Raw genomic sequence first — 10,202 nt, 5'->3', positions numbered from 1 at the left:
GATTACTCAATTGCTACCTTTATGTAACGTGTATATCATTGCTTGGAAAATTACACATCTTAAGCTACAGAAGTGATTTGGGTGAAAGTACAACAGTTACAGTATATTTTTTTTTTTATAATTGCCTTATTTAATTGGGATTTTTCTTCTGTAGATTTCACCATACTTGCCTGTGACAGCTCCTGTGGGATAAGCTGAGACTGAAGCATCTGGCAGTGGCTTTCACATCTTTACCTGCCATGATGAAAAGTTGCATGAGGTTTCTTTCTTTCTTTTTTTTTTTTTTTTTTGACACTCTGTGTGCATTTATTCTAATGTAATTGTTGTCACAAGATAAGCAGATCAGTTAGTAAACACATTTTTGTAAGGATTTTTTTTTTCCCACTTCACAAAAGTTTACTTTTGAAAGTAAAGGGTAGAATAGTATTAGCATGGTAAGTACATCAACAGGTCAAATCACAGATTATAGTCTAAGAAGGAAGGATCAGCGCTGGAAACTGCCAGTCGCATTTCCCCAAGATCCAAAATAAATATGCCTGACTTGCATTGACTTGGAGGACTGAAAGAGAGAACACAGAAGATTTCTTGTTTTCTCCCTCTCTCACACTTCAGTACTGCTCCATCAAAAAGTATCATGTACAACTGTATAGCGGTTGTGTGTGCATGTGCATATACACGTAAACAGACGTATCTCTTTAACTTTTCTGCAGTGTTCTTGCATTGATTAGTAGCATCTTTTCCTCAAAGATTTTAGCTGATGCTGCTGAGCTATCTTGTATCTCATGCTTAGTAATCAGGATCTGATTCCAGAAACAGTTCTACCACTCCAGGACCAATATGGCTTCTTGTTACTCGAAAGCCAGATGTTTGGAACCAGTCTTATACAAAATGGACTGTCTGAATTGCATTTGGCCTTCATATTCAGCAACTGCTGACTATTTAGTAACATTTTCCTACTTTGAATTTCTGGAATATCTAATGTTAAAGCATATAGTTCATATTCAAAAATTAGTCTGTTATATAGAACAAATTAATTTACAAACATTTGTATCTTAATTGAAAATGATCTTTTATTCATTTTTTTAAGATGTCAATATAAGTGTTTTTTGTTGAAAGGATTTTAACAAAAATCTACTTGAGGGGAGGGGAAATGATTTTTTTTTCTATAAAAACAACAATGTATTCTTCTGTGGTTGGCTGCATTGAGATAAGAATTATATTCATATAAGAATTGCTGAGTCTACACATAAAAATGTTTGGTTTTTTATAATTGCTAGCTCTAGAAACTCAACTTGGCCTCTTCACGGTGAAGCTGGATTCTTTCCTCCTCCCACGTCATTATCGGGAATAAAGAAACTACAAACATTTGGAGTTACCTGAAAAATGTCCTTAAATGCTTGTTTGAAGATGGGGACATCTCTGCCCTGAGCGTCTTTCAGAGTCTTGGTATCCCACAAACCAGTTTTGATTCAAGTGAATAGTTAGGCCATCATATTCTGAATAAATTATCAGGAAGGAGTAGGCCCATATCTCCTCTAGCTGACAGTCCATCAGTTCTGAGATTGGATTGTGTTCTGTAAGGCCTTCTTAATTGCCATTAACCTGGCAAAAAGGGGAGCTGGCTCAATAACATACCCACATGAGTGGTCCCTGGGTTGAAGATAACAGTTCAGATATATTTCCAGTGGAAAAAAAATAAACATCTGTTTGCTTTACCTATAAATATCACCATCTGCTCAAGAATCATTGTCCATCAATGGCTATTAGCCAGGATGCGCAGGAATGGTGTCCCTAGCCTCTGTTTGCTAGAAGCTGAGAATGAGCGACAGGGGATGGATCACTTGATGGTTACCTGTTCTGTTCATTCCTTCTGGGGCACCTGGAACTGGCCACTGTTGGAAGACAGGAGACTGGGCTAGATGGACCTTTTGGTCTGACCCAGTAGGGCCATTCTTATGTTCTTATGGTGATACATGCTTTCTTCAGTCACAAGGTGGATGTTGCAGGAGTAGTTGATGTGGGGCTTTCCCCTATTCCCTCTGGTAGCTTCATTGACATTTTTACTCAGGAGACAAAGGCTAAGGCAAATGTGTATCTGTTGGGGATGGTGTTAATCCCATTGTACTGAAAATGTTGCCATGTTTAATCATGCAGAACCAGTGCTCCTATTTAATTCCCTGCCTAAGATCCCTTTCCCTGTCAGTGTGGGAGACAAACTACTGAAGAAAAACAAACAAGGAGTGAAAGTATCTTGTGGGTTTTTTTTTTTCTTACCCACCTTTCAGCCATGCAAGGAAAGAGACTGAATCTCTGTTACCAACAAAGGTTCCTTCTGTCACAGTTTATCTTCTGCAAGAATTTCCATCTTGCAAATGAGATCATTTTAGTATGACTACTAAAATATTACTTCCCTCCTTCCTTCAGAAAGGAACTATGGATTTTCTTTCATTCCCTCTTGGAAGATGTTTTCAAATTGGAGTGGTAGTATCTCATTAAACAAGCACAAAAAGTCTATACTGTACTAAAGTTAAATGCTGACTGCCAAATTACCAAAAGTAGATGCAGTAGTAGTCATGCTTGTTAAGCATTCTGTCATCCCCCAGAAAATTGTAAAGATAAAACACTTGAAGCTCTATTGGCCTCTGCAGCAACCATCTGCTTTGCAAAAGCTGTTCTACTTTTTTTTCCCGTTTGAATTATATCAGTGCTAAAGAATTTGTAAATGCAAAATTACTTTTACAAACAGTTAATCTTCACAGCACCTTTTTGGAATAGGCAATTGTAAGTAGTGGTATCCTCATTTTACTGAAGGAGAAACTGAAGTAAAGAGATTAAGTAGAGCTGTCAACCAATTAAAAAAATTAATTGCTCGATTAAAAAATTAATGGTGATTAATCACACTGTTAAACAATAATAGAATACCATTTATTTAAATATTTTTGTATGTTTTCTACATTTTCAAATATGTTGATTTAAATTACAACACAGAATACAAAGTATACAATGCTCACTTTATATTTTTTATTACAAGTATTTTCACTGTAAAAAACAAAATAAATAGTCTTTTTCAATTCACCTCATAAAAATACCATAGTGCAATCTCTTTGTGAAAGTGCAACTTAAAAATGTAGATTTTTGTTGTTGTTACATAACTGTACTTAAAACCAAAACAATATCAAACTTTAGAGCCTACAAGTCCACCAAGTCCTACTTTTTGTTCAGCCAATTGCTCAGACAAGCAAGTTTGTTTACATTTGCAGGAGATAATACTGCCTGCTTGTTTACAATGTCACCTGAAAGTGAGAACAAGTGTTCGTATAGCACAGTTGTAACTAGCGTTGCAAGATATTTACATGCCAGATGTGCTAAAGATTCATATGTCCCTTCATAATTCAACCACAATTCCAGAAGTCGGGCCCCAGCTCAAGTCGAGCGGTGCAGCCCATCCCATGCTTTGCCTGCAACCCTGGATAGCGGTGCAGGCCCTAGCCAGCTTCAGGTATCATCGATGCCCAAAGCTCTTATAGCAGCTCAAGAGATCCTGACGCTCCCGGTGCTGCCCATACCGGCTCCCGTGGTATCCCTCTCAGGGAAAACCCGCGCTGGGACATATGCGTGTGTTTCTGCCTCAGCAATACTGATCCCCATCGAGAGGAATATCCCGCCTGCATTCACCCGCCCGAAGCCGTCACACCTTAGGACTGAAGAGGCAGGCTCAGTGGAGTACCTCGCTGGTAGATTGGCGCAGACGCTCTGAGGCACTGATTGGACACCAGGGACCGCCGATCGCTGGGCTATCATTACCTGTCTCCAAGAAAGAGGCTGCCCTACTCAGGACGATCCTTCTGGTAATTGGCCCGTAGTAGCTCCTGGTCCTGTTAGACATACCAGTCGAGTAGTGTGAGGCGTGGATCGTCGGATATCCAACGCAGATCCGTCGCTCCCCAGGAGCCCAAACAAGACAGTCTCGTTCGGACAAGTTGACTTTAGGACGCAGTGACTGGTCCCGGTCGGACAAGAGCCACCGCTCGGCCTGATCCTGGTTGCTCGGTACCATTCGCTCCACTGGTAGCTCCGGCTAGGAGCAAGGTCCCCTGCCTGCGGATAAGCTCCGGAACCGGCAGTACCATCTATATTATTGGCACCGAAACCTGTCCCATGGCCCCAAGCTCAGTGGCTGGCACAATGGTATCCATGGAACCCACGGGGGTTCACCCAACTTCCCAGGCTGCTTGATCGGTGTCGGGAGCCTCGGAGAGGCCAGCAGCCTCGGTATCCCGTCCCTCTCCGGTGCTTGGAGAGGGGGACCTAGGAGGACCCAAGGGAGTAAGCTGCTGGACTACCAATGGACGTGGAGGTTCTAGTGGCACCGGCACTGGCATCGTCCTCGTTGTTGCCGGACGAGGCTATCATGGGAGCCCCCCCACCCAGTTCCTCAGGATGACGCCAAAGCGCACCAGGAATTTTTGAAGAGAGTCGCTTCTAACCTGGGGCTTCAGGCAGAGGAATTTGAAGAGCCTTCGGACTCTCTGTTTGATGTCTTCAGCTCCTGCCAGGGTGGCTCTACCCCTTCATGAAGGGGTTTCCAGAATCATTAATACCTTGTGACAGACCCCCAAGACGAGTACTTGTACTCCCACCCAGCCCATAATTCCCTTGTGGTTGAGGCGGTTAACCACAAGGAGACAAGGACAACCTAGGGCCACCCCCAAAAATAAAGACTCGAGGAGGCTGGATCTCTTTGGATGTAAGGTTTATTAGTCTTCCAGCCTTCAGCTGAGAGTGGCCAACCACCAAGTCCTCCTTGGCCGATATGACTTTAATAAGTGGCAAGCCATGCCCAAGTTCGAAGAGTTGCTCCCCAGCGCTTCCAAGAAGGAGTTCCGAGCGATCCTTGATGAGGGCACGACTGTGGCCAGGGCGGCCCTCCAGGTGGCGTCGGATGCTGCTGCTCACACCATGGCTTCCTCTATCTTCATACGGTGAGTCTCTTGGCTGCTCCTCTCTGGGTTGTCCACCAAGGCCCGGTAGTCATTGCAGGACCTGCCCTTCGATGGCGGGGTCCTATTTGCGGAGCAAAGAACACAGCAAGTTGCATGGCCTCAAGGACTCCTGCACCACCCTGAAAACCTTGGGTCTCTATGTCCCAGCCCCAGCACGTAAGCGGTTCAAACCACAGCAGCCTCAGGGCCGGGGAGCCGGCCTTGGCAGGGCCAGCCCCATAAACAAGACAAGGGTTACAAGCACCATCCGACCCACCTGCCTCCATCCTCAACCAAGTCGGGCTCAACCCGTAATGAGCAGGTTGCCAAACGATCGTTTTGAGGGTGTTCCCAAGGGAGACCTACCAGACTATTCCCTGGATCCATCTTTCCCAGTGTTCTCCGACTGCCTTTCCCTTTTCCTCCCGGCATGGACCGCTATAACTTTGGACCGCTGGATCCTCAACACAGTGGAATAGGGTTATATCCTCCAGTTCCTTTCTACCCCTCTTCTCACCTGCCTTCCCCATCACTCTTCAGTGACCCCTCTCATGAGAGTCGCCTTGCGCAGGAGGTAAAGGGATTACTACAGCTGAGTGCGGTGGAAAAAGTTCCTCTTGAATACAGGAACAAAAGGTTCTATTCCCAGTACTTTTGAATCCTAAAGGCCAAGGGCAGTCTGCGGCTCATCCTGGACCTGCAAGACCTCAACAACCTACAGAAGCTAAAGTTCCACATGGTCTCTCTGGCTTCTATTATCCCCTTCCTGGATCTGGAAGACTGGTATACCATCCTCAACTTGAAGGATGCATACTTCCACATAGTGATCTTTTGAGGACAGTGGGGCCCCACCACTACCAGTTTATGGTCCTCCCGTTTGGCTTGACGACAGCACCAAGGGTGTTTACCAAGTGCATGTCAGTGGTAGCAGCTTACCTCAGGTGCCAGAGTATCCAGATCTACCCATACCTCGATGACTGGCTCATCAAGGGTGGTTCCAGGTCTCAAGTCCAAAGGGATGTCGCTGTGCTTAAAGCCACATGCCACTCTCTGGGCCTACTGGTGAATGACAAAAAGCTGATGTTAGTGCCAGTGCAGAGGATAGAGTTCATCGGAGCGGGTTCTCGACTCCATCAGCACCAGAGCGTTCCCGCCGCTGGAAAGGTTCCACACAACGGCAAACCTCACTGTGGAAGTCTCTGCGTTCCCTCTGCGTATAGCCAGGGTCTGCCTGTGCCTGCTGGGCCACATGGCAATGTGCACTTATGTGGTTTGCCATGCCAGGCTCCAGATGCGGCCCCTGCAACAATGGCTGGCCACGGTCTATTCCCAGTCCTGAGACTCCCTGGAGAAGATCTTTTACCATTCCCCAGGCTATACTTATCTCACTGAAATGATGGACCAACTGCAGGACAGTCCTGGAACGGGTTCCGTTCGACAGTCCTCCTCACTCCATTGAGTTGCTGTTGGATGCCTCAGACCTTGGTTGAGGGTCCCTGGAGGAGTCACTGTTACACATAAACATCAAAGAGCGCCGAGCAGTCCGGCTGGCATGCGGAGTCTTCTTGCCCCACCTGTCGAGCAAGGTGGTATGAGTCCTGACAGACAAGACAACTTGATCATCAACAGGTAATGGGAGTGCACTTGCTGGCTCTCTGTTAGGAGGTGCTCTGTCTGTGGGACTTCTGATTCAGCCATGAAATCCACCTAGAAGCTTGTCACTTTCCCGGCTTCAGAATACACTGGCAGACTAGCTCAGCAGGGACTTTTCCTCTCACCACAAGTGGTCACTCCATATAGAGCTAGCTTACATGATCTTCCAAAGGTGGGGAACTCCCCAAGTGGACCTGTTCACTACCAGACAGAACAGGAAATGCCACCAGTTTTGTTCTCAACAGGATCTGAGCAAGGACTCCCTCTCCGATGCCTTCCTCCTGTGGTGGTCAGGGAGCCTGATGTATGTGTTGTCTCATATTTCACTCATCAGCAGGACCCTGGAAAAGATCAAGAAAGACCGGGAGCAGGTTATCGTGATTACCCTGGTGTGGCATTGCTAGCATTGGTTCGGCATGCTCATGAGCCTGACAGCGGCCGCTCCCTGGCCCCTGCCCAACCAACCAGACCTGCTGTTGCAGGTCCACGGTCAGCTCTGGCATCCCAACCTCAGGTCCCTTCACCTCTTGGCATGGATGCTGCATGGCTGAACCCGAAGGAGCGGACCTGTTCGGAAGGAGTCCAACGGGTCCTCATGGAAAGTAGGGAGCCCTCAACTAGACTGACTTACCTGGCCAAGTGGATGAGGCTGGGCGTCCGAACGGGGCATTTCACCCTTGTGTTCTTTCATACAGGCTGTTCTGGACGGCCTGCTCCATTTGAGGAACCAGGGCCTGGCACACTCTTCCATTAGAGTGCATCTTGCGTCCATCTCTGCTTTTCTCCCACCAATCCAAGGACAGATGATGTTCTCCCATGACATGATGGTCAGATTCTTGAGAGGGCTGGAGAGACTCCCCACAGGTGCGGGCTCCCTTCCCGCAGTGAGATCTTAACTTGGTCCTCTCTCTAGGCTCACTGGCCTGCACTTTGAACCACTGGGGTCCTGCTCCCTTTCCCATCTGTCATGAAAGGTCGCGTTCCTGGTGGCAGTGACATTGGCGAGACGGGTCTCTGAAATTAAAGCCTTAATCTCAGAATTGCCGTACACGGGTTTTCTACAAAGATAAGGTTCAGTTGCGTCCCGTTCCTGCCAGAGGTGGTCTCCACCTTCCACGTGAACCAGGACATCTTCCTTCTGGTGTTCTGTCCCAAACCACACAAGACCACTGAAGAGAGGCGTCTTCACACCCTAGACGGCCAGAGGACCTTGGCTTTTTACTTAAAATGTCCCAAGCCTTTCCGTAAATGGACTCAACTCTTCATCGCTATAGCGGATAGGATGAAGGGTCATCCGGTGTCCTTGCAGAGGATTTCCAATTGGATCACCTCATGCATAAGGACCTGTTACGACCTTGTGAGGGTTCCACAGCAGCTAATTGTCAGAGCCCACTGGACAAGAGCTCAGGTGTCTTTGGCAGCCTTCCTGGTGCACATCCCTATCCAGGACATCTGTAGAGCTGCAACGTGGTCCTCTGTCCACATGTTTACTGCTCATTATGTCATCACTCAGCAGGCCAGGGATGTCACTGGGTTTGGCAGAGCTGTGTTGCATTCTACACATCTGTGAACTCCTACTCACCTCTAGGGGTAGTGCTTTGGAATCGCCTAATATGGAATGGACATGAGCAAGCACTCGAAGAAGAAGAAAAGACAGTTACCTTTTCTGTAACTGGTGTTCTTAGAGATGTGTTGCTCATGTCCATTCTATGACCTGCCCTCCTTCCCCACTGTCAGAGTTTCTGACAAGAAGAAACTGAAGGTAGGGGGATCCGGCGGAACCCCTTATACTGCGCCATACGGGTGCCACTTCAGGGGGCACCAGAGCTGGTCCCCTACAGATACTGCTGAGGGAAAAACTTCTGGCACCCTTGCATGTGGCGAGCACACACAGCTAATATGGAATGGACATCAGCAACACATCTTGAAGAACAGCAGTTATGGAAAAGGTAACTGTCTTTTCTTGGAGGCATCAACATACAAGTTCCTCCACTTTTCTAGTGAAGGAATATACTCCTGCATAATTTAATCTTGTAAATGCCATAAGATAATGGATAACTTGTGCTAGAAGAATAACATTTTTCATTAGGTTTTCAAAACATAAATGAGCATAATGAGCAACTAGCAAAGAAAGCTGACATGTCCTAACTTGGACTACCTCTTCTGTGGCATCCTTACCACCTTTTAAGTTTGAGTTATACACATTATTTAGAGAACACTATTTAGAGAGAATTATCTATGTAAAATAAATAAATAGCTCTCTATATATGCACACTTATTTTTTTGTTTGTACATGATAAATCAGCCCTCCAAAACCACGCTTCAGAAATCTTAGGGCCAGAAGTTTTTCCCTCAGCAGGATTTCACTTTTGGTACTTGTATGCAAAGAGGCCATACTTGTAGCAAAGAGTGCATTTTTACTATAAACATAACCATCCCATAATGACACTTAATGACATGGAAGCATGACAGAGGAATTAAGATTCTAACCATATCACTATGAACAAAGGGTTAAATACTGCCCTTGTTGAAGTCAGCGGTGCCTAAATTTCAATCAATAAAATCCCCATGGTGCCTAAATCTCTGCCAGAGGGTACGCATACAAATACCAAGAGTGTGTGACACTTGAACACCTAGCTCATGCCAGAACTCCAGCATGATCTTCAAAGTAGGCATTGCCCTGGCTATCTCTACAGCAGGGATAATACCATCTCAAAATCATGCTAACTCAGTAGGAGTTTTTGGAAGCCAGCGACTGGATCAGGCCTTTCAAAAAATGGTTGTCTTTATTACGTTTAGCCCAGTTGTTAAAGCATTCACTCAGGACGTGGAAGACCAGGGCTCAAATCCCCCCCTTCTCCCTGTTGTGGAGCAGGGGCTTCAGCTTGGTACCCAACACCATAGGTCAACACCCTATCCCTTGGATCATTCTCCCTATCTGGTCCAATGGCGATTTTATTATTTAGACAAAGTGGAATAGCTTCAAACAGGAGACAAACAGAGAGACACCCCATAATGATGTAGTTAGGGCACTCACTTGCAATATAGGATATCCAGGTAAAAGTCCCTGCCCCACATCAGGCAGAAAGGAGATTTGAACACACATCCTTAGTGAGTGCCCCAACTTCTGGGCTAAAGGTCATAAGGAGGCCAACACCTCTTCAGTTTTTTGCAAGAAAAGGTTTAGGCACCTAACTCCAGGAGAAGGTTCAGAGCTGTGAATTCCAAGTGGAAATAGGCACCATTGTGTTATTATGGGATGGTTATGTTTATAGTAAAAATGCACTCTCTTTGCATACAAGTACCAAAAGTGAAATCCTTTAGGCCGTGTAATTCCCTCATGTAGAGGAAGCAATATAGTTCCACTGCATGCACTGTGCCTTTCAGTGGAATTGCATAGTTTCCTATGTAGTCTGGAATAGAGCTCTGCAATGGCCCAATTCAGGGTGCCAATTAGGGTTTTATAGGGACTTGGCCAACATACTAATTTGATGGATTTACTGATGACTGTGTGAGGAGCAATGGGTGTTACTACTTTTCTCATAGGCTCTTAAGTAGGTTGATAGT

At 45.9% G+C, this 10,202-nt stretch overlaps 1 protein-coding gene across 20 annotated transcripts in view; it reads left to right on the top strand.

Moving 5' to 3' along the window:
- Positions 1 to 10,202, top strand: part of ACSL3 (acyl-CoA synthetase long chain family member 3) — a 114,165-nt gene that overhangs the window by 36,134 nt on the left and 67,829 nt on the right. For 13 of the 20 annotated variants that reach the window (XR_006273972.1, XR_006273973.1, XM_043491560.1 and 10 more), the window contains one exon: positions 155 to 259. The exons of the other annotated variants lie outside the window; for them this stretch is intronic. The gene's annotated coding sequence lies outside the window, so the exon portion shown is untranslated. The remainder of the gene's footprint in view (positions 1 to 154; positions 260 to 10,202) is intronic. 20 annotated transcript variants of the gene reach the window in all.

This window comes from Dermochelys coriacea, chromosome 9 (genome assembly GCF_009764565.3).
Source record: "Dermochelys coriacea isolate rDerCor1 chromosome 9, rDerCor1.pri.v4, whole genome shotgun sequence".
Classification (NCBI taxonomy): Eukaryota; Metazoa; Chordata; order Testudines; family Dermochelyidae; genus Dermochelys; species Dermochelys coriacea.
Note: the sequence above shows the minus strand (reverse complement) of the source record. Positions and strands in the feature narration are given on the sequence as shown.